We start from the raw sequence: 26,395 nt of genomic DNA, 5'->3' as shown, positions 1-26,395 counted from the left end.
GACGTGGTGTGGATGGAAGGGAGAGGGTGTGTGGCCGCCCCCTCGCCGTGGGCCACGGCTGGGCCTGCTGCTGGTGTTGGTGACACGTATGTTATCAGGGTTTGGTGACGGAATGACAGCAGGGATGTCGGGGTTGGCTCTGTCTCGTCGGCGGGACATGGGAACTGCGACGGGTGACCCCCACCGTCCCTTGCAGCTACTGTTGTTGTTTGTAAGTAAAGTAAACGCAGCAGATATTTAGAAGGTTTCCTGAGCGTGGTGTGTAGGGGTGTCGCTCCCCAGGGGCGGGGTTGAGTGGACGACGGCCTCGCTCGCCGGGCGGGATGTACGACGTTCGTGGCAACACAACGTCCTACGGTGGATGTGGGTCAGATCTTGTGGTCATCCACGTGTTGCTTGGCGTTCCTTTCATCGTGACGTTATCCCGGGTATACCATCCTCCTGCTGCCTCTCAACACATTGTCTGATTACTGTCTGTAAAACATGAGAGTTTTCGCGTTGGCCTTACGCATAGCCATGGCTACAGTACTACAGAGTACTTCTGGAAACGACTGAAATCAGCGAGGCTGTGTACTCTGGGAGAGAGAGAGAGAGAGAGAGAGAGAGAGAGAGAGAGAGAGAGGAGGGTTACTTTTGCTGACATGTCCTTGGAGGTAGGGCTTCCAGTTTTACACCCAGAGATATTTCCCAGATGGCACGACAGGCGTGGGCGAATCTCGGCTATTTTTACGTAAATATGAACGTGCAAGAAGAAACCATGGACATTCGGGAGCCAGAATTTCGTACTGCAATGCCTGCAGCCGTTAGACACACGTCTATACCTTGGAAGTTTAAAAATGACCCGCACAGGCTCCTACCACAGCCCCAGACCAGCATAGGATGTGATACTTTCGGTAGGCGTACGGGGCGGCGGCCTCCAGCAGCCTGGATGAGCACAGGAGCTTAGGGCCGCGTTGTGGTTGATAGAAATTCTCCGGCGTCGTCTTGAGATGTGCGTAAGGCATACCCAGCCTTATAGAACTTCAGCGTTTGATGTCAGGGTCAGTAAACCTGCCAGGAAGCAGGAGTAGATCAACTGTATTTATGACGGCCATTCCATGGGTGAGGGGGGTGACAATGAGTATGGGGTGAGGCGGTTACAAGCCTGAGGCGCCGAGTATGTGCTGTATGTACGGGTGGTAGCTTGGTGGTGGACCGTGAGGTTGAGGCAGTGTTGTCCAGGTGACGCCCTCATCCTCACACACACACACACACACACACACACACACACACACACACACACACCGCCCCTCGTCCCCCACCAGTGTATTCCGGTGTTGCCCAGGAGTGATGGTAGGAGGCCAGGGTTGATTTGACTGGTTCGCAGGTTACTTGTGTGAGTGTGTGTGTGTATGTGTTACATACGGACAGAGCACAGCACACTCCTGCGTGCGAGAAGTGTTGCATGAACGAGACATTCCGCTGGACTGACGTGAGTGGATGATTGTACAGATATTGATGATCTCGTGGCAGACTTACACTGGTGGGTTGAATGGACCCCCACATGTATTCACTCGCAGCCGTTAGCTTCGCTCTGAAAATCCCGAGACCCCCAATGCGAAGATGCGCTCCGCGCGGGAGGAAGGTAAGGTGTGAGTTTTGTCTCAACTCTCTCACACTGGAGGGAGTTGTGTGTAACTTATGTGTCGTACACCCAAGGGTGGGAAGCGTACTTGTCTCTCCTGGTGTTATACCTGCCACGCCTTCCCACCGTGTGTCGTGTGTGTGTGTGTTTGTGTGTGTGTGTGTGTGTGTGAATGTCTGTCGCTTTACCGACTTGCACACACACACACACACACACACACACACACACACACACACACACACACACACACACACACACACCCACCGTGCGTGCGTTCCTATATTGACATTTCTGGGAACTCATCGCCAAGTCAGACTACCCGGTTGTTTTGACGTGAGGACGCGAACCTCTTCCTTGTAGTGCCGTGTTGGTGGCCAGGGAGGGTCAGCGACCGAGGGGGTGTTGTCCTGCAACCTGGGGATTGAGGTGTGCATATCACGCTGGGGAGGAGGGGGAGGTATAAAGTTACGGCGCTGACAGGGTGTGTAGGTAGGGTGTGGCGGAGTGTAGATAGTGTGTGGTGGAGTGTAGATAGTGTGGTGCAAGGTGTGGTGGTATGGATGTAGTGTGTGTGGCGGTGAGTGTGTAGTTGGGGATCATTGGTAGTGTGTGTGTGTTGTATGTGTGGTGCTTGGCGCACTGGTTATGTGTAGGTATAGTGTGGGGTGGTGTTGGTTTATTTTGATAATCATCCAGTAGGACATCGAGAGGCTAGGTGGACTGAACAGCCGGGAGGGGTCCAGTGAGACAGTAGGGGGGTGGAATGTACTTGCAGACGGAGACAGTACGGAAGGACAGTCTTGGTTGATGGGGACCTGGATGCTGGTCGTCTTGCTATTGAGGCTGTGAATGGTGTTCAAGAGGTCTGCGTTGTACTGGAAGAGCTGTTGTCAACGCTGACGTCAGTGGTAGAAACGTTGGCGTTCTTAGATCGAGCTGGTGTCCTTCAGGGTATCGTTTGTGTTGGCGAGGAAGTACGAAAGGTTCCATTTCGTCCCCTGAGGAACGCCACAAGCGAGTGACTGGAAGGTGAAGATAGGCCCCCTCGGAGGCGCGTAGCCTGTCGACGCTCGTTCAAGATATCTGGAAGTGTAAGGATGAGGTTCCTCAGCAGCCCAGAGCTCATGGCTCTGTTAATAGTCTTTTTTTAAGACTTATTCAAAATCTTTGAGGAAGTCGTGAAGCCGGAAACCACAGCGGTCTTGCATCTCGTTACGTTGCGATTACGTACAGTCACGGAAGCTGCTGTGGAGGTTGCCTTCATGTCGCCAGACTGTTGAGTGTCTGTGATCTTGCAGCCACCGTAAACCCAGCCTGGCACAAGTATTTATACCAAGTAAATTTGGGATTAGGATGATTATGGCTGTGGTAGGCCAGTTGACTCATGTTTAGGAGATGCATGTGAATCGGTTCCTGTCTTTGGAACTTTTCGTTATGGCTCGTTAGAGAACCGAGCAGAAGGACTCGGGTTTTGTAGGTCAGAACTCCCAGTAGAGTGTCAGAGGCAAGACACCCTGTTCCAGTCGTCTCTGGCAAACCAAGACTCTAGTGGGTGTTAGGGGTGGAAGGTCGGGTTGGAGGCAGGTGATGTCTAAGTTGAGGAGTTGCTGGCAACGATTTGATTCTCCTTCGTCGTGGAGGTCATCCACGCACGGAAAAAGAGGGAGGAGGAGGAGGAGGTCTGCCCTTTGAAAGTGTTCCGTGCCTCGTACCTGTGGATGGTGTCGGGATCATCCCAGGGGTTGAGGTTTAGTGTAGGGCGACAGGATGTTCAGCTCTTGGAGAAGAAAGATAGTAGGCTCACGCGATGGCTGCGACGTGCGTTTATCGTCCCATCTACTTACATACGTCATCCGCTGAGCGGCACTTGAGCAGACCATAGACGCAGAGGGGTCCATCGTCCAAAGCCGGGTGCCGATGACTCGATAAACTGGCTCTCGTGTGTGTGTTTTGACCCTCCGTTGCCAGAGAGTCGAATTGCAAGAGCGACATCGCAAGTTTAAGTCGCGCGTCCGTGTGTCGGCCTCTGGTGTAACTTTTCCTCAGGAGGCGTGGCCCATGGCTCTTGTGGCCCCCCCCCCCCCCTTCCATCCTCCAAGTTAGGCGTCAAGTTAGGTAAAGTTAGGCCCTTGGGGTGGGAAGGGTAGGTAGGTAAGTTGGTAGGGCAGGTTAAAGCCAGGCAGGTGTGTGGCTTACCTGTACAAGCTGTCGATACTTAAAGAGACACCCGTGCCCGGCACGCTGTGGGAGGGCCGACTTTCCCCTTTATGTTGCCTCTTGACGCCATCGCGTGCCTGCCTGTCTGCCTGCCTCCCTGCTTACGTTTGCCCGGCCGCTCGCGCCACGCAGGCCCCGTGTGTACCCGTACGTAGCCCAGCCTCGTGCCCGCCTCACTGACCCAGCCTGCCTCGCTGATGCCTGAACATAACCTGGTGACAAATTTCTTTCCGATTGAATTCGAAGAGTTGGCGTGGAGCTGGGGGGGCTTGGTGTAGGGGGGGGGGGGACCATGAACATGAGAGTTGAAGTGGAGCTGGGGGGGGGGGCTGGTCTGTGTGGGGGGTAGGGGGGGTGACCCATGTCCTGGCAGTGGTGAGATTCTGACCACGTGTTTGGGGACCAGCGGTTCTTCCTCAAGTTACTGTATGAGATGGCTCCTCTCCTACCCAGATGTGTCACCACCTGACCTGGGGAGCAGAGCTGGTGGCTTTTCCCTCTGTCAACACCTGACCTGGAGGAAAACTCTGCTGTCCCTTGCTGTTCATCCCATTTTTACACCTGTGTCCTCTTTTATCATAAGTACCTTCCCAAGGATGACGTCTGGGCCCCTCCTCCCTAATCAGACGGGATGCGAAGAAGGGACCTGGAATGGTTCAGTATGGTTGCGTCTTTTTCGGACTTTGCTTCCCCAAGTTCCACTTGAAGACGATTTTAGCCTTATTGACTCGAGAGTTCATGTTGAAAAAAAAGATTGAGTGTAAGATATTTCCATTGGTGTTAAGTGCATGTCTGGCGTGTTGTGTGAAAGAGCCGTGGTTTTTAGTTTTGAGTATGAGAGTTGATTGGTTATTGAGTGAGTTGGTTGATGGTTTAAGTGCGAGAGTTTATTGGTGGTTGAACGTGAGAGTTTAGTGATAATTGTGTGAGAATGGAGTGGTGGTTGAGTGCGAGAAGGAAGTGGTTCAGTGTGAGAGTTTTAAGAGATGATCGTAACGCTTGTGGTTTGAGACTAGAATGTGAGATGAGTCGTCTCCCTCGGCTGTAGTTTATGAAAGAAGCCCAGGTTGTGATGGTGTTGCTGTTGTAGCCACTGTTGTAACATCTCGGAGAGAGAGAGGGAGGGAGGTCGTGTCGTGGAGGAGGCAGTGTGAGGTTGCTGGTGGTGGTGGTGGGCCGCTTCATCATCTCGACCATTGTAATCAATTATGTAGGGGCATCATGTGAGGCCCAGACCCGCCACGTGGCCGCTCGTAGTGTGTCTGGCACTGTGAGGCTGGCTGGCACTGTGAGGCTGCTGGCACTGTGAGGCTGGCTGGCACTGTGAGGCTGGCTGGCACTGTGGTGCACCACATAGTGAGTGGTGAGGTTAAGGGGCTCCTCTCCACCCCCGCATCCTCGTATGGTATACTAGAGTGTATTATAACGTATATGACCATGACTGGGGCATTGATTTGCCCCGTGCCGTCTCATCTACCAAAGCATACATGGTTTTATTCCCACTTTACTCTTGCATTATCATGTTGGCTTTTGGGTCATGACTTGACCCATCAAAGCTAAATCCTCGCTTGGCTTCTTCTGTTCCTCATTTTTGATATTTGATACAGGAGGGGAAGATTCCTAAAACCTTCTCAGCCCCTCATAATAGTCAACTTTTACACGTAGGAGATGCCTATGTAATATTCTCCCTCTCTTTAAACTTTACTAGTAGTATTTACGTTGTAATTTACTGTCATAAGAACATTGCTGCTGTTTCATGTGATGTTTAATTTGTCTTCTCTCTTACAGGTACGTGTGTCCCATCTACCCGTCAGGACCTGCTCTTGTGATGGTGGTGAGTACGACGCTGCCAAGGTTGCCTCGCGTCATGCCTTTGTTATGTCGTAGTAATTCTCAGGTTCCCTGGTACTGCACTGTGAGTGTGCCAGCCGTATGATGAACCGTATGTAAGCTGGTTCCTCAGACACGGGTGTCCAGAGCCTTGTCAGAGGGCGTTGTAGGTGTGGTTATTGAAGATCGTGTGAAAAAAAAAATCGTGAGTCAGGAGAACGTACTTTCACTTGCCTGTTCTGTTCCTGAATTCGGGCCGGCCCCGAGGGTCACCTCTCTTATCCTCGCAGCCAAGGACGAGGTTAACAAGTGGCCTTGTCGTACATTTTATATATTTAGTTGGTTTCTAGACGTTCCGAAGCCATGGCGTCGGTTTCTAGACGTTCTGAAGCACTGGCGTCGGTTTCTAGACGTTCCGAAGCCCTGACGTGGCCGTGCTATGGGAACACTTAAAAAGTGAATGTATGAGAGAGAGAGAGAGAGAGAGAGAGAGAGAGAGAGAGAGAGAGAGAGAGAGAGAGTGTTTGTGTGTTTGTATATTTATGTATGAGGAGAGTTAATTATGGATGTCTTTTTGGTAGGCTTGTGTACCAGCGTAGACCAATAGAGCTGAGTTTGCTTGTAGACTGGTGTTGACGGGGGGTAGGCCCAGTGGAAGCAGTTTGCCTGTAAACTGATGTTAACCAGTAAGGCGTTGCGGGGGGGGGGGATAGGGGGTCGTTATGGACACAAAGCCCCACACAACCTGAGGCACCGAGATGAGGGAGGTTTGCGTGCAAGAAGGACACGCCTCGCTAATGAGTTTCGGCGGAAAATATTTGTGGGAGTTGAGGAGGTCCGTCTTGTGCAGTTTGTGATATAATTACCTCGTCTGTGTAGTTATAGATGTGTTGTAGGTATAACTGATGATTACGATCAGTAGTTAGAGAGATGTTGTTTATGTATATGGTCCTCAACTGGAGGAATAGGCCGGTAATTGGGATAGTCAGGTGCTAGGGAACGTGGTCTTCTGCCCCGGGGTCATTATAGGGTCCCATCTCACTGTTCCAGTAGCCAGGGGCACGGGCTCTCGCCCCTGGGGTGATCACCGGGTCCTACCTCACTCTCACAGTTGCCAGGGGCAGGCGCGGGCCCTCACCCCAGGGGTGTCCCTGGAGTCTCACCTCACTCTTCTAGTAACCAAGGGGACGGGGCCCTCGCCCCTAGGGTAACTCTGTATATCTTCCCACACACCTGACTGACCCCACACAGCCAGCTGGAGTGGTCGTCTTAACTCATTGGCTGGCTGAAGCCTCTAGTAGATATAATTCTCGTTATGTTATGTATTCCACGGCTCATGTACGGTTTTCCGGTGTGACTTAGCGGGGGATATTATATTTCTTGACGGTGAATGTACGTGATGGACGGATGAATGATTTACGTTGTTTATAGTATGTGTTGCGCGTGGGATGACGAGTTATAATTGTGTGAAGGACGTAAATGAAATTGCAGGGTGAATTGTTCGCCTTAGACATCAGGTAATGAGGTTTGGTTTGCATGATGGAATGGCAGTGATGATTTACAGTTAACAGGCTGAAAACACACGGAAAATATTGTTAGTTTAAATACGGGAGAGTATAACAAGAGCAGATGGGGTGCGGGGATATCAAAGAAAGCAAAAATCTTAAACACAAATGATGTAATTTGTTGAGAATGGTCACGATGGGTCAGGATGGAGCTGTCAAGTCGTGGTGTGCTGTTTTGGTGCTGAACTGCTGCTCGGGGACGAGGGATTTCAGACGATAGGATGCGACGGTGCTCGTTTCATGAACACCCCGCGATACTCTGGTTTTTGTCGTAGGTTTGGACGTCTTCGGTCGAGAGACGTGGTGCCCCACTAGTGTAAAAGTCGCTCCCCATATAGCACAAATCGGAAATTGCACTCCTAAAACCTTCCACTTTGGTTTTACGATATTTTCGAAGCACTGGTTTACCCCTGTATTCTGTTGTGGTTGCCATGTAATTTTGACCGAGTTTAGTGAGCATATATTTCAGTATCGTTCAGTCCCTTTTAATGAATTATTACCCTTTTGAATTTCATGCTCCAGTGTGTAGATAATGGGTGCAAACACCTGGGCGTGAACTGGCAGTGTGGGGGTGTGTGTGGGGAGGGAAGGCCCTTGGCAACAGCCATCATCGTGTGCCAGCCGTACGTTGCCCCACATCCACGTTTTCCTACTGCACCTGGTGTGTGTGTGTGTGTGTGTGTGTGTGTGTGTCGAGAATGTCTCATGGTACATTTTCTCGATTAAGAGAATGGGTGTCTCGCAAACGTCAGTATAGTGTTTATATCATGAAAATATATTCTGTGAAGTGAGAGAGAGAGAGAGAGAGAGAGAGAGAGAGAGAGAGAGAGAGAGAGAGAGAGAGAGAGAGAGAGAGAGGCTGATTATGAGTAGGGTTGACAGTGGCTGTAGGCGACGGATGTCATTCTACGCGTAGCATGTTGTTGGTGACGGATGTCACATTTCCCTGAGCTTGGTGCTGAAGCCTCTCCCTCCCTTCACCAGTTGTCATGTGGACCTCGTGTGTATCCGGTATTTGATTCAATACCTTTGTTCCCTCAGTGTTTGATGAGTTGACAAAAAATGAAGATAAAATGAAATGATAATTATTCCCCTCTTGAATCAGAAGGCATGTTGCTAATACCGCGTAGACGACTTGGCTCTTATCTGGCAGTAGAGTGAGGTCTGGTCAGAGGACCACGGGTCATATCTGGCAGTAGAGTGAGGTCTGGTCAGAGGACCACACTGTCTAATGGGTTGTATTCATAACACGGACTGTCTCGTGGGTTGTATTCATAACACGGACTGTCTCGTGGGTTGTATTCATAACACGGACTGTCTCGTGGGTTGTATTCATAACACGGACTGTCTCGTGGGTTGTATTCATAACATGGACTGTCTCGTGGGTTGTATTCATAACATGGACTGTCTCGTGGGTTGTATTCATAACATGGACTGTCTCGTGGGTTGTATTCATAACATGGACTGTCTCGTGGGTTGTATTCATAACATGGACTGTCTCGTGGGTTGTATTCATAACACGGACTGTCTCGTGGGTTGTATTCATAACACGGACTGTCTCGTGGGTTGTATTCGTAACAGGAACCTCCTCACGATTTCCCTGACGGAAGACACCCCCCCCCCCCCCCCCGATCTGGGAGTTACCTCCCGTCGTGCGTATTACATTTTCCGGTCGCAACACAGAACGTCTCCACGTTTGTACGTAAATATCGTGATAATCTCTTTTTTTCCCCCTGCCACTGTGAAGGAGCTTGTGTCATCGTAAAGTAACAAGTACGGATTGTTTGATTAGTTCTTCCATTTATTTATCTATTATTTATGAGAGGGTACTGGTGTTGCCAAGTAGTTTTCTCGGATCTCCGTTAACCCAAGGCTGCGCTACTCCCACTCGCAGGGCAGGGTGGACTCCTTGCAGTTGGAAGTTCTTTGGCCTCGACTGTCGTACTTTCCAGTGATAGCGCCTCGTCAAAAAGTGGCGACTTCTCCCTCACAATGTTACCTCGTGCAAGGCGGAGCCCGGTAACACACTTTGAAACACTCTTGTTCACTTGGCGATGGTCCTGGCATCTGACCTGCGTATTAGAACCGATGTTCCAAGGGTCAGAGGTCGTCATTATGACCCTTGGGTGTCTGGCGTGATGGTGAATGTTGGAGAGGCACTGACATACACGACCTCCACCACCAAATGTGTCTCACATAATTCGTTTCTACGTTCCACCCAGGCTAGTGTTCCTGGTCCTCCCAGAGCCTCGCACAGACGGATCAGCCAGCCTGCGCTTCATGTACTCTTGCCATTTACAAGTAAGTCGTCATTCGCCTCATTACTACAAATTTATAATTCGTTATTTCATCACCGGCAAAAGTAGCGAAAATCGCTGATTTTTTCTGCGAATTCTGAATTAAGAATGAATCGGCCCTTTGGGTAATGCAAGAGTCATCCTGCAGGGCGGGGCACTGGTCCCAAGCGGAAGGAGAATGTGTCGGGTGTAGTTATATAACTTGAAGAAGGGAACGCTATATGTGAATAGTTGTCCCTTGGGAAAAGGATAGTTCCCACGTGCCTCACTCGTGTCGCCAAAGGTATCTTGGGGAGAGGAAGAGGGGCGGGGGCAGCCTGGAAATCTTCCCCTCCTGTGTACGAAAGTAGAAAAATTATAGAAGCTATTTTTATTAATAAGGTAGACTCTGCTGTACATGTGCATGGCGTGTACGCTACCTTCACTATCTCGGGTCTTCGGGAGCGTCACTTGGAACACACCACCCACATGAGTCTCTACAGGAAGAAACGTTCCTGATACGCACAGTAGGACTAGACCCATTCCAGTTATTCATCTCGTCTGTCGAATGACGCAGCCTTGTTTTTCTTGACCTCGCGTCCCCTTTATACTAATGTCCCCTCAAGTGTTGCCACGTAGCTCCCCATACGGAAGACCTTCGAGTGTTGTCACTTGTCTCCCCATGCTAGTGTCCCCTCTACTGTTGTCACTTGGCTCCCCATGCTAGTGTCCCCTCTACTGTTGTCACTTGGCTCCCCATGCTAGTGTCCCCTCTACTGTTGTCACTTGACTCCCCATGCTAGTGTCCCCTCTACTGTTGTCACTTGGCTCCCCATACGGTAGTTTTCCCTCATGTTTTGTCATTTGGTTCCCCATACTGGTGCCCCCTCAAGTGGTGTCACCTTCCACATGATAGTGACCCCCTCCTCTGTACTGCTCTCATTATCTTTCTCACGTCCCCCTCACCAGCCTGAGTCCCGTGTTCCCTCATGCATGACCCATTACGTGACATCCCTCACTCATCCCCAGTGTTACATCACTTGTCCCTGGTTTCCCCCATTACCAGCGTCAGTGTTGATCTGTCCCCTCGTGTGTGTGTGTGTGTGTGTGTGTGTGTGTGGCGGCCATGTTGTAGTGTGGGTGGGGGAGGCCATGGTGGCGCCAGCCGGGCGTGGCCAGGTGACACAACATGGCGGGGCGGTGACAAATTTAGGCCCAGGCGGCAGCGGTGCGGGCGGTGGGCTGCGGCAGGAGGCTGGAGGGAGGCTGGCAAACGTGGGGCCCGTCCCCGCCCCCTCATCTCTCCCCCCACCCGACCCTACCACCGCCACCCCACCCCAGCACTCGCCATATTGTTACCTCGTGGGTTGGAGTGTACCTTCCCCCTATACCTTCCCCAGACGGAAGGTGTCGGCCAGTGTCCCCGCTCCCTCCCAGGATGCGGCCCTAAACGTTTACCAGACTCCCAGGGTAAGGAGACTCGTCCATTTGTCTGCGAACCTGCCCGGGGATCGAACCCGGGACCTTTCGGTTGTGAGCCGACCACAGCGCCTGTTGTTGGCCTTCTCCTGCTGGGCGACGCTGGTAAACCCTTCCTCCCTGAGTGAGGGAGGTTGTGAGCGTCGAAGGGACGTTATAGTGGTGAGGCGTGGGCCGCAGTGCGTCCCAGCAGCGGCTGCCATTCTCAGGACATCCAGGAGAGGCTGTAATATGCAGGATGCCTCCCTCTCCCCTGGGCCGGGCGACCCTAGTGTATCCCGTGGGCCGACCAGCCTCGAGGAGCCGTGGACAGGTTTTTCTGCGTCCGTGTGCTGTAGTTAAGAGGCAGTTGGGTCAGTTTTTGACGGCGTGGGGAGGAGGGGGTGTTCCCTGATGGTGCAACTCCTGTCGTGCCTGGGTCCTGCCTGCTGCTGCTGCTGCTGCTGTCTCCACCATTATCACCTGCTACACACACACACACACACACACACACACACACACACAAGGTAAGGTGTGTGCATGACGGTGGAGGAGGAGCGCCACGCATCATCATACCCCGGGATCAAGGAGGTCTGTAGGCTGGTGATGGCCGGCTTGGTACTGGTGTAGACCAGTTGACAGAAGTCGCGATAATGCTGCTTAGAAATGCTAATAATGAGCAGTTTATTGACAAAAAGAAAATGGGCAGCCGAAGTATGAAAATGTGGCAAGCAAAGACGAGTGACGTCAGACAGTCTTCACGCATTATGCAGGTTTATTATTATAATGTTCACAAGGGACAATTGTGATGGGGATTCTTCTTGTAGCATTGGTGTGCAGAGTCGTATATAGGCTCGATGCAGTTATGGGGCCGGACTGCCACCCTGGGGTGAATGATCTCAGGTGGCAAGATTTGACGGTGGCGTGGTTGACTGTAGTTTAGCTTCACTAACTGTCGGATAAGGTCCGGGTGATGGTTAGAGAGAGAGGGAGAGTCGGAAGGACCTATGTATTTAGCCCGTCATGATGGCGTTGTAAAAAGAAAAAAAAAAACTCAGGATAGTCTTACATGTTTTTTTTTCCTACATATTTGTTAATAATAGGTAACGTCTGTTTTGTGGTGGGTAGAGAGGAGGGAGGAAGATGAGGCGTGTTATGTTATATAACTTCCAAGTTTCCTCGAGTTCTCTCTCGTTAACTTGGCCTTCCCGGTTTTCAAGAACTTCTCAGTATTTGTCTCGTTCAGTCTACGCAGAGTTGACGCTGAGCTCCGGCTTTGGTAAGAGGTTCCAGCGCGGGCCAGAAGGCGTCTTTAGTCAGGCTGTATCTGCGTCAGGAGACGGGCTGGAGTACATGCCTTGTTGAGGACCTTCTCGCTCTAAAGAAGTCCAATAATTTCCCTGCTCCTGTATGGAGTGCAGCCTTGAAAGCTGTAGGAACGCTCTAAAAGGGATCGTAAGAGTGATTGTAGATATTAAAACCTTATCAGAAAGGTGGACGTTTTATTTTCTACCTTCCCTCCTCCTCCTCCTCCTCCATCGTGGCAGTGAACCTCTCCCTGTAGCTTTGTGCCCTTACCCGGGTACGATCGATGGTGCCTTCATGTAGACCTTCTCCAGCAGATCACCTTATCCCCTTAATCAAGGTAATGGAACTTGAGCTGCATGTACCCCTCATGGATCTCTTGTGTGTGTGTGTGTGTGTGTGTGTGTGTGTGTGTGTACTCTTCATATTGTTTCTGAGCATCAGTCACTATGGCCGTGCACCAGAAGGCTATTTTGATTTTGACAGGTAAGTCATTTGCCTCTTCGGCAGTCCTCCTGGGCACTGTATTACCCTCAGTGTTTTCCTTCAGCATACCCTGAATCGTGTGTGATATGTGTCCAACAAGATGTTACACCTGCGTTCTCCATGTACTTTATGTTTTCTTGATCTTCCGTGTAGTTCAGCAGGACCAGTCATGCATGTGACCCCAGCCAGAGCCTGTCAAACTCTGTTTGTGGTCCCCCCTCCCCCCACTTTCCTGAAGACAGTATAACCCTCTCGATTTTTTTTTTTTTTTACATCATCCACAAATATATTTGGGTATTCTTTCAGTCCATTTTTGGTTTGCCATATATATATACCAAGACTGCATGAATGGAGCCCACTGGTTGCACTACCCTCACCCCAAGTCTGGTCTGTTGACACACGAGTCCTTTGCTCTCTTCCACTGGAGTGATTTACGATAATCCATAGAAGGAAGGACCAGTCCTTACGTAATGGTGGTGTTGGTGATGGTAGGGTGTGGTGGTGGCAGGATGATGGTACGTGGGAAAGCCAGATAACATGATGTTAAGCACAAAGGTCCTCCCTCCTTACCCGCCGCTGTACATGGTGACTGTGGTAGAGCAGAAGGCTCACCTCACACCTACCTTCGTAGATTGGGAGAGGGGAGTAGAGAAGATGCCTCACCCCGTACCCACCACTGTAGATGGGGAGAGGAGAGTAGAGCCAAAGGCTCCCCAGCACCCACCACTGTAGATGGGGAGAGGAGAGTGGAGCAGAAGGCTCTCTCTGCGGCAGGAAAACAACCATGGAGGGAAGACAGTGCACTACGGAGTACACTGACATGGAAATCTGGAAGATACGACGAGTGGAAAGCTTATTGTGAATTTGTTTAGTAATCCCTTTATATTTGGCTCAAGTTCTTTTACTTCGCCTCTGATAAGATATGACGACCAGGACTGACCAGACCTTTTTCTTGTATGTGTATAACTACTTTACCGAACGCATCATAATCGTATTCATTAATTTGTTTTTACGCCAAGATGTCTTATCAGACCCAGTGGTCGATGCTCTTTGAACTCTATGTTATTTTGTATCACTTTGCATTTTTGTATATTTAAGTCTAGTGGTCAATGCCCCTTAATCAGTACATTGGTCAAGTCTCTCTTGATTCGTTAAAAAGTCGTCCTGTGGAGTGTATTTACTGACATATCGTCGTCAGAATGTAAGACATACTGGTGAGTTCTGCCTACATGTTGTTGATAGAGAGAATTAAAACTACAGGTCCCAGGATGGAGCCTTACGGCCCCGCTGGGGTCTGTTCAGCCACTGGGATGAGATCCACGTGCATACTGTTTTGTCAGTACCTTGTGGTAGTGGCTGGGGTTGTGGCGTCGAGGTGTGGTAGTGAAGATGGCGTGTTTGGTAGTGATGATGTCGGTGTGTGAGGCAGGGGTAGTGGTGGCTTCGGCAGGGCTACAGTTCCGGTGGCAGGGTGTGGTTAGTGGTGGCAGCGGGTAAAGGTGTGGTAGCATGGAAGGTAAACAGTTTATAGTGAGGATGAGGGGAGCGTGCGGCTCGTGCCTGCCTGCCCTCCAGCCTGGCCGGATGCTGGTGAAGGGGGCAGCGAAGCCTCTCAACACACACACACACACACACACACACACACACACACACACACACACACACACACACACACATCCACCATATCCCACCCTCGTGCACCGTGTCAGCCTCATGACTCCTCAGCGGAACACGGGATCACTCCCTCAAGCACTTCTCGTGTCCTCATACGGTACCCTCGGCCTCTTCACAGTACTTTATGACGGTTTCGGAGCGTCATCCTCGATTCTCTCTCTCTCTCTCTCTCTCTCTCTCTCTCTCTCTCTCTCTCTCTCTCTCTCTCTCTCTCTCTCTCTCTCTCTCTCTTGAAGGACCATCAAATCCCGTCTACCTTATTCTACGAGGAGGAGGAAAGCGCTGCTCTGCCGTGTTCGCTCAAGGTGCAGGCAGGCAAGGTCCTCAGGCATTGGTAACGTCGAGGTCAGACACAGCTCTTTGGAAGGACGAACGTCGAGGTTGAAGTAAGAGATGTCTAGCCTTACCTGGTATTCCGTGCTGTTTCTATATGCCCCTCCGTCACACGTCAACTTGTTACGTTTGTGTTTCTTGAGTTTGGTGTGTGTGTGTGTGTGTGTGTGTGTGTGTGTCAGGAACGTAAACGTGAAGGAAGACATCTCATTCATGGATCTCAACCTCCTATAATTCCAGGCCCTGATGTCCTATAGTGATCTCCCTCACTCCACATCCTTCCGTCTCCTTCGTTACCCTCCCATTCCTCTTGTGTGTACTCCCTCTAACGCTTGGATCCTCTTTATCGGTCTCTCTCCACTCCATACATCCGAACCATCTCAGCACACCCTGGTTGTCTCGTCCGATCAGACTTGCGCTCATTACCACACTTTTTAAAAAGTGGTCGTGTCTTACACGATCGACTCACCTTTCGTCACATCCCGTCCCCAGGTCTTTCATGTCCGATCTCTGTATAAATAGTTTTTCAAGTTTTTAGATTACTTTTTCTTTAATGCTAAACAAAGCAACAGATAACCGTTGGGTTCTACCGCTGCACACATTCTACGAAATCGGATCAAATCTTCCTTGTTTTCTGTCATACATTGCCATCGTTACTACTACTACTGATCATGATCTTATTATTTTTATCATCATTATTATTATTATTATTATTATTATTATTATTATTATTATTATTGTTGTTGTTTTTATGATAGTAATACGCATTTCAAAAGATTATGAGCGACCGGGGCCTGAACCTGCAGGAGGGTGAGAAGTGTGCACGTGATAGAATGAAATGGAACGATGTAGAATACGGGGGTCGACGTACTTTCACTGGACTAGACCAGATTATGTGAAGCCAGGGAAAGTTTTTAAGGGTCTTGTTGTGGATAGGGAGGTGTGGGGCCTTTCTTCGTCTGTTACTGGCGCTACCTCCCTAACGCGGGCAGTGGCGATCAATTGAGAAAGAAAAGGGATTTCATTTACTGTAATTACTGTATATAGAATGACAAAACAGAGGGCTGTAGTAGTGGGAGACGTTATACACAAATACAAAGCTGTGGTATGTACTGTGTATTGTTGATGGTATTCACAAGGTGTGGGATATGCCCTTTCTCGCGGAGTAATTTTACTCCCTGAAAGACTGCAAGTTTATGTTATGATTCAACTTTGTTGCAGTTTATGTAATAATTATCTTCCGGCCGGGACTTTGTAACAGTTTATGTAATAATTATCCCCGGCTGGGATATGACAAAGATCCCATGTGACCTCCCTAGTACATTTTTTTGCGCCACAGCTTACCAGGCGAGTTTAGGGATGTGCGGTCAAATAACCGCTGTGCAGCGGAACAGAATGTGATGTGGAAGTGTGTGTGTGTGTGTGAGCCCACACGGATTCGCTGCGGTCGTGGTGCTGAACTGCAACTACGGGACGAGGGATACGTCAGGTGGCGAGGCGGGAAGGTGCATTATCTTCCAGTCGGAACTCTGAGACTTTGATTAATGACTGGAATGGCTTATATCGCTATGATCAGAAGGTCGTTATGGACGGTGAAAGCTATTTATCGTACGGGGAACTTTAAAGAAAAGACAATCTTGTGTTGCAATATTTAAGATTGTTGGCTGGTGAAGGTAGCGGGGTGGATTTTTGGTGTTCTGGTGAAGGCCGATGTGCTGTCTCTGCTTACCAAGGATGCTCTTCTGCCCTGCTGCTGCCCGAAGGGCTTTACTGTGACAGTGGGATGAAAGGCTGCTGAGTGAGGACGGCAGCATGAGATGAGGGGCAGGAGGGGTGGTGAAGGGAGTGCTTGTCCACTGATGTATGTGATGATAAGATAAACAGTGGTGGGGCGGCGTGTGGGTGGGAGGGGTGGCCTGGGGCGGCGTGTGCGTGGGTGGGGGTGGCCTGGGGCGGCGTGGCGTGGGTGGGGGTGGCCTGGGGCGGCGTGTGGGTGGGTTAAGGGTGACCAAGAGCAGCGTATGTGTGGGTGGGGGTGGCCTGGGATGGCGTGAGTGTGGTTGGGGGTGGCCTGGGGCGGCGTGTGCGTGGGTGGGGGTGGCCTGGGGCGGCGTGTGCGTGGGTGGGGGTGGCCTGGGGCGGCGTGTGTGTTTGTGTATGTGTGTTGCTCCTATTCTTAGCTGGCAGGTAATTGGCTAAGGTGTGGAAGCATGGCACCAATAAGGTGCCCCCCCTCCCAGCCCCCACCCAAGCCCTGTCAGCCCTCAGCCCTCAAAATAACCGTGGGCGGGCACAGGCAGCCTCCCTTGTCCCCGCCCATTGCCACTCCACCAACCACGGTGGGCCTGGCTCTCCAGAGCCATACACTCCCCTTCCCTCCCCCTCCCATACCTTACCTGCCATAGACATTCCCTCTTCACCGCCCAGCAACCGCACCTTTAGTCCATCACCCAGCAACCACACCCTCAGTCCTTCACCCAGCAACCATACCCCTGCTCCACCTGCCCCTCCACCACCCAGCAACCATATCCCTGCTCCACCAGCAACCACACCCACACTCCAGCAACCATAACTTCTGCTCCACCAACCTCTCCACCACCCAGCAACCATATCCCGCCACTCCACCAGCCTCTCCATCACCCACCAGCAACCATACCCCAACTCCACCAGCCTTTCCACCACCCACCAGTAACCATACCCCTACTCCACCAACCTCTCCACCACCCACCAGCAATCGTACCTCCACTCCACCAGCCTCTCCACCACCCACCAGCAATCGTACCCCTACTCCACCAGTCTCTCTTCCACCTCAAAGCCATGACGATGTATAATGTTACACCAACACATCCATTCTGCAGCAGACCTACCGCAAAGATGGGAATTTTAAGTTTCCTTATCTTTGTAATTGGTATCTTTGATGGTTGAACCTTCTCGCCACCGTCACGCCATCCCGCCTGAGATCCCTCGTCCCCGAGTTGCAGTTCGGCACCACAGGCGCAATCGAGCTCACCCGAGCTTGTAATGAACGCCTTAAGGACAGAGCCATCCCGACTGTTTTAAACATCATCAGCAACAACGGCTGCCTCGCCTTTGTTTGAAAAAAGACGGTGTGAACCTCCCTCCCTCCCTTCCTCCCTCCGTGCCTCCTTGCCTCCCTCCCTCCCTCCCTCGATATAACCCCACTATGTTTGTCTTGTATTTGCTTTGTATCATCAGTCCTGGGTTGTAGTCTTTTCGATTATTATCATTATTATTATTGTTATTATTATTATTATTATTATTATTTATTATTATTGTTGTTGTTGTTGGTTATTATTATTGTTATTGTTGTTGTTATTATTATTATTATTATTATTATTATTATTATTATTGTTGCTGTTGTTGTTGTTACCATTACTGTTAGTATTATTACTATCATCATCATTATCATCATTATTGTTATTTACACTGTTTGTGTGTGTGTGTGTGTGTGTGTGTGAGAGAGAGAGAGAGAGAGAGAGAGAGAGAGAGAGAGAGAGAGAGAGAGAGAGAGAGAGAGAGAGAGAGAGGAACATATGAACATTTACGTATAACTTCGCTCCCGGTCACAGAAGGGAACGAGTCAGAGACGGACTTAATACATCAACATCAACATTGATTTCCGGCCAGAAGAGATGATCAGATAAGACTGTTTTGTCTCGCGCGTAATCGCACCGCAGATGTTTACTAACCAGTGGTAGTGTAGTGGTACCTTACCAGTGGTAGTGTTATAGCACCCTAGTATTCAGTGGTAGTGTTGTAGTACCTTACCATTCAGTTGTAGTGTTGTAGTAAGCCTGTGGGTGTAGAGGGGGAGGACGTGTCAGGCTTGTAGCGAGGATGTGGACGGATATGGTTTTACAGCAGGAGCGTGTGAGGCATGGCTCCTGCCGCAGGTCTCCCTCACACCTCCCTCCCTCCCTCCCTCCCTTCCTGCCTGGACGCTGTGATGTAAGCCTCCTCCTGCAGCAGCAACCCCCCCCCCCCCACACCCACCCACCAAGCCAAGCCGCCCCTCCCTCCTCCTGCCGCAGTAGCACACCTGCTCTGCCTCTCAACACTCCAGCAGTCCACATCATCTGGTTGTCGAGGACAGGGAAGTATCGCTCATGAGGTCACCTCGCCACATGACCCCCTCACACCTCACGATGGTTAAGGAGGTGCCGCTCGCGTGTTCACCTCGCCACATAACCCCTCACACTATACAGCACAACCTGAATATAAAGAAGAAGCAGAGTAGGTAGAGAAGGTCCAGAGGAGGGCAACAGAGATGATGCCAGAACTTAAGAGAGCTGAATAACAGGGAAAGGCTGAAGGCCTTAAACTTGGCAACCTTGGAAGTGAGAAGAGTGAGGGAAGACCCAACCTCAACCTTTGTTATTGAACCAGATCAGTGACGTGTACAGAGAACAGATCTCCGATATACGCAGAGGTTGAACAACCGAGAGAATAAAACTCCAGATAATCAAGAAACTTATGCAAAAAGATTTTTTTTAAATCTTTAATAGTATGAGACTTGGTGGATGAATGGAATGAACTGAATGAGGAGACAGTAATTGCGTAGACAGCGTACAGAAGTTTTAAGAAGTTCTGTGATAGTTGAGAAGTTTCAGCAGGTGGTGGGGGAAACCCCGCGACTGTGAAATCCCCCCTCACCTCCCCACCCCATCCCCAAGTACAGTACAAATGGGTAACTACATAAATGTACGTTTTTTTTTCCCCTCTATACAGAACCTGCTCGTTAGCTTTCATTCGTTCTGATATTACACCTGTCTTCATGACCGCGACGACAGATCCCCCTCCAGCGAGTTGCAGGAGTGAGTTAGCTTTGGGTAGAAGTAATATTGCACAGGAGAGAGAGAGAGAGAGAGAGAGAGAGAGAGAGAGAGAGAGAGAGAGAGAGAGAGTCAGAAATAATCCATCATCATTGGGATTGATGTTAAGACGTTTACACTTGTAAGACAGGGTCGCAGGATCCAGCCTTGCCGTGTGGAGGCGGGAGGTAACACAGGATGGGCACCTGACGTGGCCATCACCCGGGAATCTTTTGACATCACGCACGCATCAGTGTGGTAATGTTGTGTTAGCCTCCAAGTGTTGCTTAGAGTTGTCTTTTTGCTTTACGTCTTTAGATAAGACGTTTTATTAGGGCGACGGAAATGGATGAAGGCAGCGAGTATGGATATGTACATGCGTATATATGTCTTGTGTATGTATATGTAAGTATATGTTGAAATATATATGTATGTATACGTGTGTGTGTGGGCGTTTATGTATATACATGTGTATGTGGGTAGGTTGGGCCAGTCCTCGTCTGTTTCCTTGTGTTTCCTCGCTAGCGCGGAAGACTGCGGTTAAGTATAATGATAATAATGTGTCGGGTTATGGAAACGCTTATGTTTGGTGAAGAGTTTACTGCTATCGTCTGTCGGAGGACCTAGACGTATCCGGCAATCGTAGGACCTTGACGGATCCGTCAGTCGGAGGAGGACCTTGACGGATCCGTCAGTCGGAGGAGGACCTTGACGGATCCGTCAGTCGGAGGACCTTGACGGATCCGACAGTCGGAGGACCTTGACGGATCCGACAGTCGGAGGACCTTGACGGATCCGTCAGTCGGAGGACCTTGACGGATCGACAGTCGGAGGACCTTGACGGATCCGACAGTCGGAGGACCTTGACGCATCCGTCAGTCGGAGGACCTTGACGCATCCGTCAGTCGGAGGACCTTGACGCATCCGTCAGTCGGAGGACCTTGACGGATCCGTCAGTCGGAGGACCTTGACGCATCCGTCAGTCGGAGGACCTTGACGGATCCGTCAGTCGGAGGACCTTGACGGATCCGTCAGTCGGAGGACCTTGACGGATCCGTCAGTCGGAGGAGGACCTTGGCGTATGCGTCAGTCGGAAGACCTTGACGCATCCGTCAGTCGGAGGAGGACCTTGACACATCCGTCAGTTGCAAGCCCTTGACGCATTCGTTCGTGAATCCGCTTGCTGCTGTCACGAAAGTGACCAACTCTTGAAATTAAATGGAATTAAATGATTAATGGAATATATATATATATATATATATATATATATATATATATATATATATATATATATATATATATATATATATATATATAAGCTCTGGTGTGTGTATTCTGTTGTTGGACCAGTGGATCCACGAAAACCGGTTTGCTCTCTGTTGTTGAAGCACAGAACCTGTTTGTTTTCTCTTGTTGAAACATAGATTTTTTTCTCTTTACCTGAAGCATGACGGCTTTTATTGTCGACGAAACACAAAATCCGTTATTTGCCGTTGAAACTCTAAATCTCTCGTTTTCTGTCGCCGAAACCATTTTTTTTTTTTTTTTTCCAGCGGTGAAACACTCGTGCCTCCGCGATACTTAACTTATTTGAAACGGCCGGAACACAGCAGCGTGTTCACCCCCGCGCGGTGTGTCTGCAGCTGCTGAGACACAAGATTGTCCTACTCCAATAGGTGCATCTTACCGATGAAACACATGGTGTTTCCCCATCAGCTTCAGCTTGTGTTTCCTCGCAGGTGAAACACGCACGCCTCTGCCACGCCCGCGGTCGTAGAGTTTGTATCGTGTTTACGGTTTATTAATTGTTTTGTGTTTACAACTCTGTGAAAAGGATGTTGGGAATGTAAGGAGTAGACCCCATGTTCTCCGTCTGTTTACTTTTTTTTTTTTTTTTCAGTGAAATACTTTCAAGATTTTCTCCCTTTTTTCTGTGGTATCCAATAGTTCAGGGTCAGTGCATTGGTCTCTCTCTCTCCCTCCCTCCCTGAACTTGAGAAGAAGGCATAGAAAACGATCTGAGACATAGAAGATCTTTGGAACAGTCTTGTCTGTCTTTTCCTTACCGTGTTTTGAGCCGGAGGGAGAGGTGGGTAGGTTAACTATCCTGTTTCTACCTGTGTAATTAGGCCATCTGCTCAGATAACCTCACAGTGGGCCATCAGTTCTCCTGTTATCCCTCCTTCTTGAATAAAATAACATGACCAGTTATAAGAAGACAGAGCACTGATGTATATTTATATTTTTGCGTACATCGACTGAAAAAGATAAAAGTATCTGTTTTAGTTAAGAGGTTTAAGGTTGTTTATGACCCAAGGTATGATAATATAGATAACAAATATTAATGATAACAATATTGTTGTGTTTACTTGGTAAGTTGTAAGTTCAGTGGTTGTGGTCACAAGGCTTCGAGTGACGCACCGGGATGCGACAGGTCGACGTTACCACCGCAGCAGTTGCGATGGAAATTGATGGATGTTGTGTGCAGAGGGGAGGGGTAAGAGGCTTAATCTGTGTGTGTGGGTAAGCGAGTTGGCGCGCGCGCGTTGTTACTTTGGCCGCTCGGGTTGTCGGGTGATGGATCGTATTGTAGGGTTGTTGTTGTAGTCGTCAGACTGCTCCCCCCCCCCCCACCACCCTTACCAAAGGGGAAGGAGGAGTGTATAGTATGTCGTGATGGCACCGCTTGCTGAGAAGGGACGCACTCGCCCGGGTTCGATTCCTGGGCGCGGCAGGCGTCCCGCAGCCAGAACCGAGCAGCAACCATCGCCTGGCCTAGCCATCGTAACCAGGCGTGGGGAGCAGGTTGTATCCCTACCTTCATAACTGGAGGAAGGAATTATATAAATTATGTGTTATGGAAATGTGATATTCCCCCCCCCCCCCATTTTTCTTCGAGAAATGGCAATTTATTACTCGAGAGTGGGGGTGGAGGGGGGGTGATTTTTACTGATATTTTTTTAATTTTAGGAAATTTGGTGATTTCTCCTGGAGGTGATATTATATATACACACACACACTCCCGTTTTTCGTTGGACAGTATTCGTGATTTGACAGTTAACATTACTTTTCAGAAGACGAGAATTAATCGGTCGATGTGTATGGCACATTGGGAGGAAAAGAATTAGGACGATTTGTATACATGGGGAAGGTTGATGTATATGACGGTGTCCGAGGTTCGTAGACCAGAAGACCTACACCTAGACATTCACATAGTCACGTATGTTCATATGTAGCCTTTCTGTTCGGATACGTTCATATGTAGTCTCTGTTCGGATACGGTCATATGTAGTCTCTGTTCGGATACGGTCATATGTAGTCTCTGTTCGGATACGGTCATATGTAGTCTCTGTTCGGATACGGTCATATGTAGTCTCTGTTCGGATACGGTCATATGTAGTCTCTGTTCGGATACGGTCATATGTAGTGTTTCACTTTACAGTAATGGACGCTGTGAACACACTTGTGTTTACGTTGTTTTTTTTTCCTGGAAGGCAAGGGTTTGCTTACACCGCTCCTGACCGCAGTCATCTTTATTGTAATAATGATAATAATAATAGTTAATAATGATAAGTTACAATGGTTATGATAATGATAATACGGTAGTAAATTTTTTGTTTTGTTGCAGAGACTAATGGGGAAAAAATGGGGGGAAGATTTATATATGATGAACTGATGGGCTGTGAGGGGTGACCACTGTACTAGTTGGCGTACACACACACACACACACACACACACACACACACACACACACACACACACACGATTTGCATCCCCATGTGTACGTGTTTTATTATTATTATTATTATTATTATTATTATTATTATTATTATTATTATTATTATTATTATTACTACTACTACTACCTAAGAATGCTCTATCCAGGAGTTCCTATGATGGATAGATAGACGTAAGAGCTAGTTGTTGCCAGGGTTTTGAAGCGGAAATTTGTGTGTGTTCGTGTGTGTGTGTGTGTGTGCGTGTGTGTGTGCGTGTGTGTGCGTGTGTGTGTGTGTGTGTGTGTGTGTGTGTGTGTGTGTGTGTGTGTGTGACAGTGAAAGTTCTGTACGGGTGGTAGACAGGTGTTACATGGGACAGAAGCACCAGTGTACAGTACTCCTGTTTATTGTGCAAGCGTTGCTTTCGAGCGCTTGTAGGATCATATTTTTTCGCCATGTTCTTGTAGGCAGTATTGTTTTATCCCTCTGTTATTGTAGGCATTGTATATTTTCCCCCCTGCTCTCGTAGTCCTGGATGAACCACCCTGTATATATGTGTGAGCAGCACCTCCAGCGTGCTGGACTGGGGCGGATGAGGGAGGCCCCTCTCATGGAATGGGCTGCCAGTGGTGACGCGACGACACCTTGCTTGCTCTTTTTTGGGGAGAGAGCCAAGTGTTGCGACGTGCAGTGTGGTGTAGGAGTCTGCATGGAGAGGCTGTATAGGTACACCCAACACGTGTCTGGCTATCCAGGGTCGACCTGCATTGTGTAGTATGTTGGTATGAGGAAGAGGTGAGCGGTGATGGGTGGTGGGGAAGGCTGCTGCTGTTGAAGATATGGAACATGAGTGTGGATAACATGGACTGCCCTCCCTCACTCCTCCCTCCCAATCCCCCCCACCCACTCTCTCTCTCGCTCTGCCAACACCAACCCCACCCCCTCCCAGCTCGCTCATGCCCCTCCTCCTCCCCATTCCCTCCCCTCCCCTCAAGTCAGTCTGCCCCGTGCCGTCCTGCCTCTCCCCACCCTACCCCGCCCCTTCCCGCCCGGACACCTTGGAGAAAATGGCACCCCTATGCCTGATGGCCCGCGCCCCGGCGCCTCACACGTCTCCCGTGGTGCCCTGTCTGTGTGTGTGTGTGTGTGTGTGTGTGTGTGTGTGTGTGTGTGTGTTTTATGGCATAGACGTGACTTCTGCCTTTGTTGATAATAATGAAGATAACGAAAATGTTGAACTTGAAGGAAAGGCTTAAATTTAATGCATAGGGGGGGAAAAGAACTTGTCAACACTAAACATGGAGCGGTGGTGGGGGAGGAAGCTGTGAAAAAGAAAAATGTAACGAAGTCATTACACAGACATGGAAGGTAGTGTATAGTCTGGTGATCTCTGACGAGGTTCACAGTGGTTAGGGATGGATGTGTTGTCACGGATCTTCGCCAGCATTGGTTGTGCTGGAAGCGGCTCTTAGTGCCGAGCTGTTGACTGGGGGACGAATGATCTATTGGTGGCGAGGCGGTATTGTGTAGCTTCTTCCAGAACTGCCCGATGAGGTTTGTGGAGAGGTTCCAGTACACGTTGGGAGCCTCATAATAGGCGGTGTGTTAGGGGGCATTGTGAGGAGGATTGCCTTTTCCAACACCTTTTCCGGGTTGTGTGGAAGCTGGTGGTCGCATCGTTGTGGCCAGCGGGACGCCACGGGTGAGGAGGATCTGGTGATGGTCAAGAGTAAAGCTTTGACGACCTTTGGTCGAAGTCAGAGAAGGCGAGAGCCACTGGGATCTTAGGCTTCTCGTAGTGGCGGATCGGAACGTTAAAGGAATTGACGAGAGGGAGAGGTGGGTGTGGGAGTGGCTTGGGAGAGGAGGAGGGGGTAGGTGGAGGAGGGGATACAGGTAACATATGGCAGTAAGAGGGAGGGAGGGTTGGCAACCGGGAGGCGGACGTCCTGCCCGGGCCGGCCCACACGTGCTCCTCACCGCCCGCCACAGTTTTAACGATCAACCGCCAATTTTTGCAGCGCATTTTCGACGTGGTTTTGCGTGGGTCGGGTAGTATGAGAGGCTTAGCCGCGGCCCAAAGCTTGAGGTAACGAGTGTGGGTGATCCCGTGAGGCGGGGGAGGGAAGGGGGGATTGGAGAGAGGGAGTGGGGCCCCGCCTCTCCCATTGGCTCCGTAGCGGCGTAGTGGGACACCACACCCCAGGGGCCCGCCGCCCCTTTTCCTGGCAGCCAGGATGGGCGTGGCGGCGGCGGCCTCTGTCGCACTCCACAACGATGGCCGACCCCCTGGCCAGGACGCCATAGTTGCCCCTCAGTACAGACGTGCACACTCGGCCGCTCTCAGCCTGCCTCACCACGTGCACCAGGACCCGACTGTAGTGCGTGCACCTGGACCTCCTGCCTCACCACGTGCATCAGGTACCTGCCTCACCACGTGCATCATACCCTCGTTTTACCACGTGCACCAGGTCCGTCTCACCGCGTGCATGCCCCTGCCCCTCGCCACATGCACCAGCCCCCTGGTTCACCACGCGCATGCAGGCCCCTGCCTCCCACCACGTGCACCAGGCTGCCAGCTCATCGTGTGCATGCATCAGGCAGACCCGACACCCGCCCTCACAACTGATCAGCGCCCCAGGTGGCATGCACAGCCTCTCAGTAGTAAGTCCTGCTTGAGTGTGTGCGTGTGCGTGCGTGCTGGTCGGGCTAGTCGGGCGTCAGTCACATGTTCTGTGCCTGGGACGCCAGGAGGGTATGAGCGTCCACATTATGAGGGTCGCCTGGGGGGGCAGCGGAGGAGAGAGGACAGCGGAGTGATTGCTTGATGTGCACGTGTGACGCGGGCGGGAGGCGAGTGTTTGGGGGAGGACGAGGTGGGTCTGGAAGGGGCGCCACCTAACTCACGCATGACCCCTCTCCCTCCACCCTCCCCATACCTCAAACACGCCGCCCCCTCCCTCACACACGCCGCCCCCTCCCTCACACACGCCGCCTCCTCCCTCACACACGCCACCCCCCACTTACACACACCTCCCCCTCCCTTACACACACCGCCCCCTCCCATGTACACACG

The 26,395-nt window shown here is 50.4% G+C and overlaps 1 protein-coding gene across 4 annotated transcripts in view; it reads left to right on the top strand.

Moving 5' to 3' along the window:
• The window catches only part of LOC139748203 (serine/threonine-protein phosphatase 4 regulatory subunit 1-like), a 360,191-nt gene that overhangs the window by 257,123 nt on the left and 76,673 nt on the right, over window positions 1–26,395 (top strand). Inside the window, exon 1 of one of the 4 annotated variants that reach the window (XM_071661029.1) lies at window positions 5,653–5,675. The exons of the other annotated variants lie outside the window; for them this stretch is intronic. The gene's annotated coding sequence lies outside the window, so the exon portion shown is untranslated. Of the gene's footprint in view, window positions 1–5,652; window positions 5,676–26,395 lie in introns of those variants that run through there. 4 annotated transcript variants of the gene reach the window in all.

Source organism: Panulirus ornatus, chromosome 73, assembly GCF_036320965.1.
Source record: "Panulirus ornatus isolate Po-2019 chromosome 73, ASM3632096v1, whole genome shotgun sequence".
Taxonomy (NCBI): Eukaryota; Metazoa; Arthropoda; class Malacostraca; order Decapoda; family Palinuridae; genus Panulirus; species Panulirus ornatus.
This window is presented reverse-complemented; position numbering and strand designations above follow the sequence as displayed.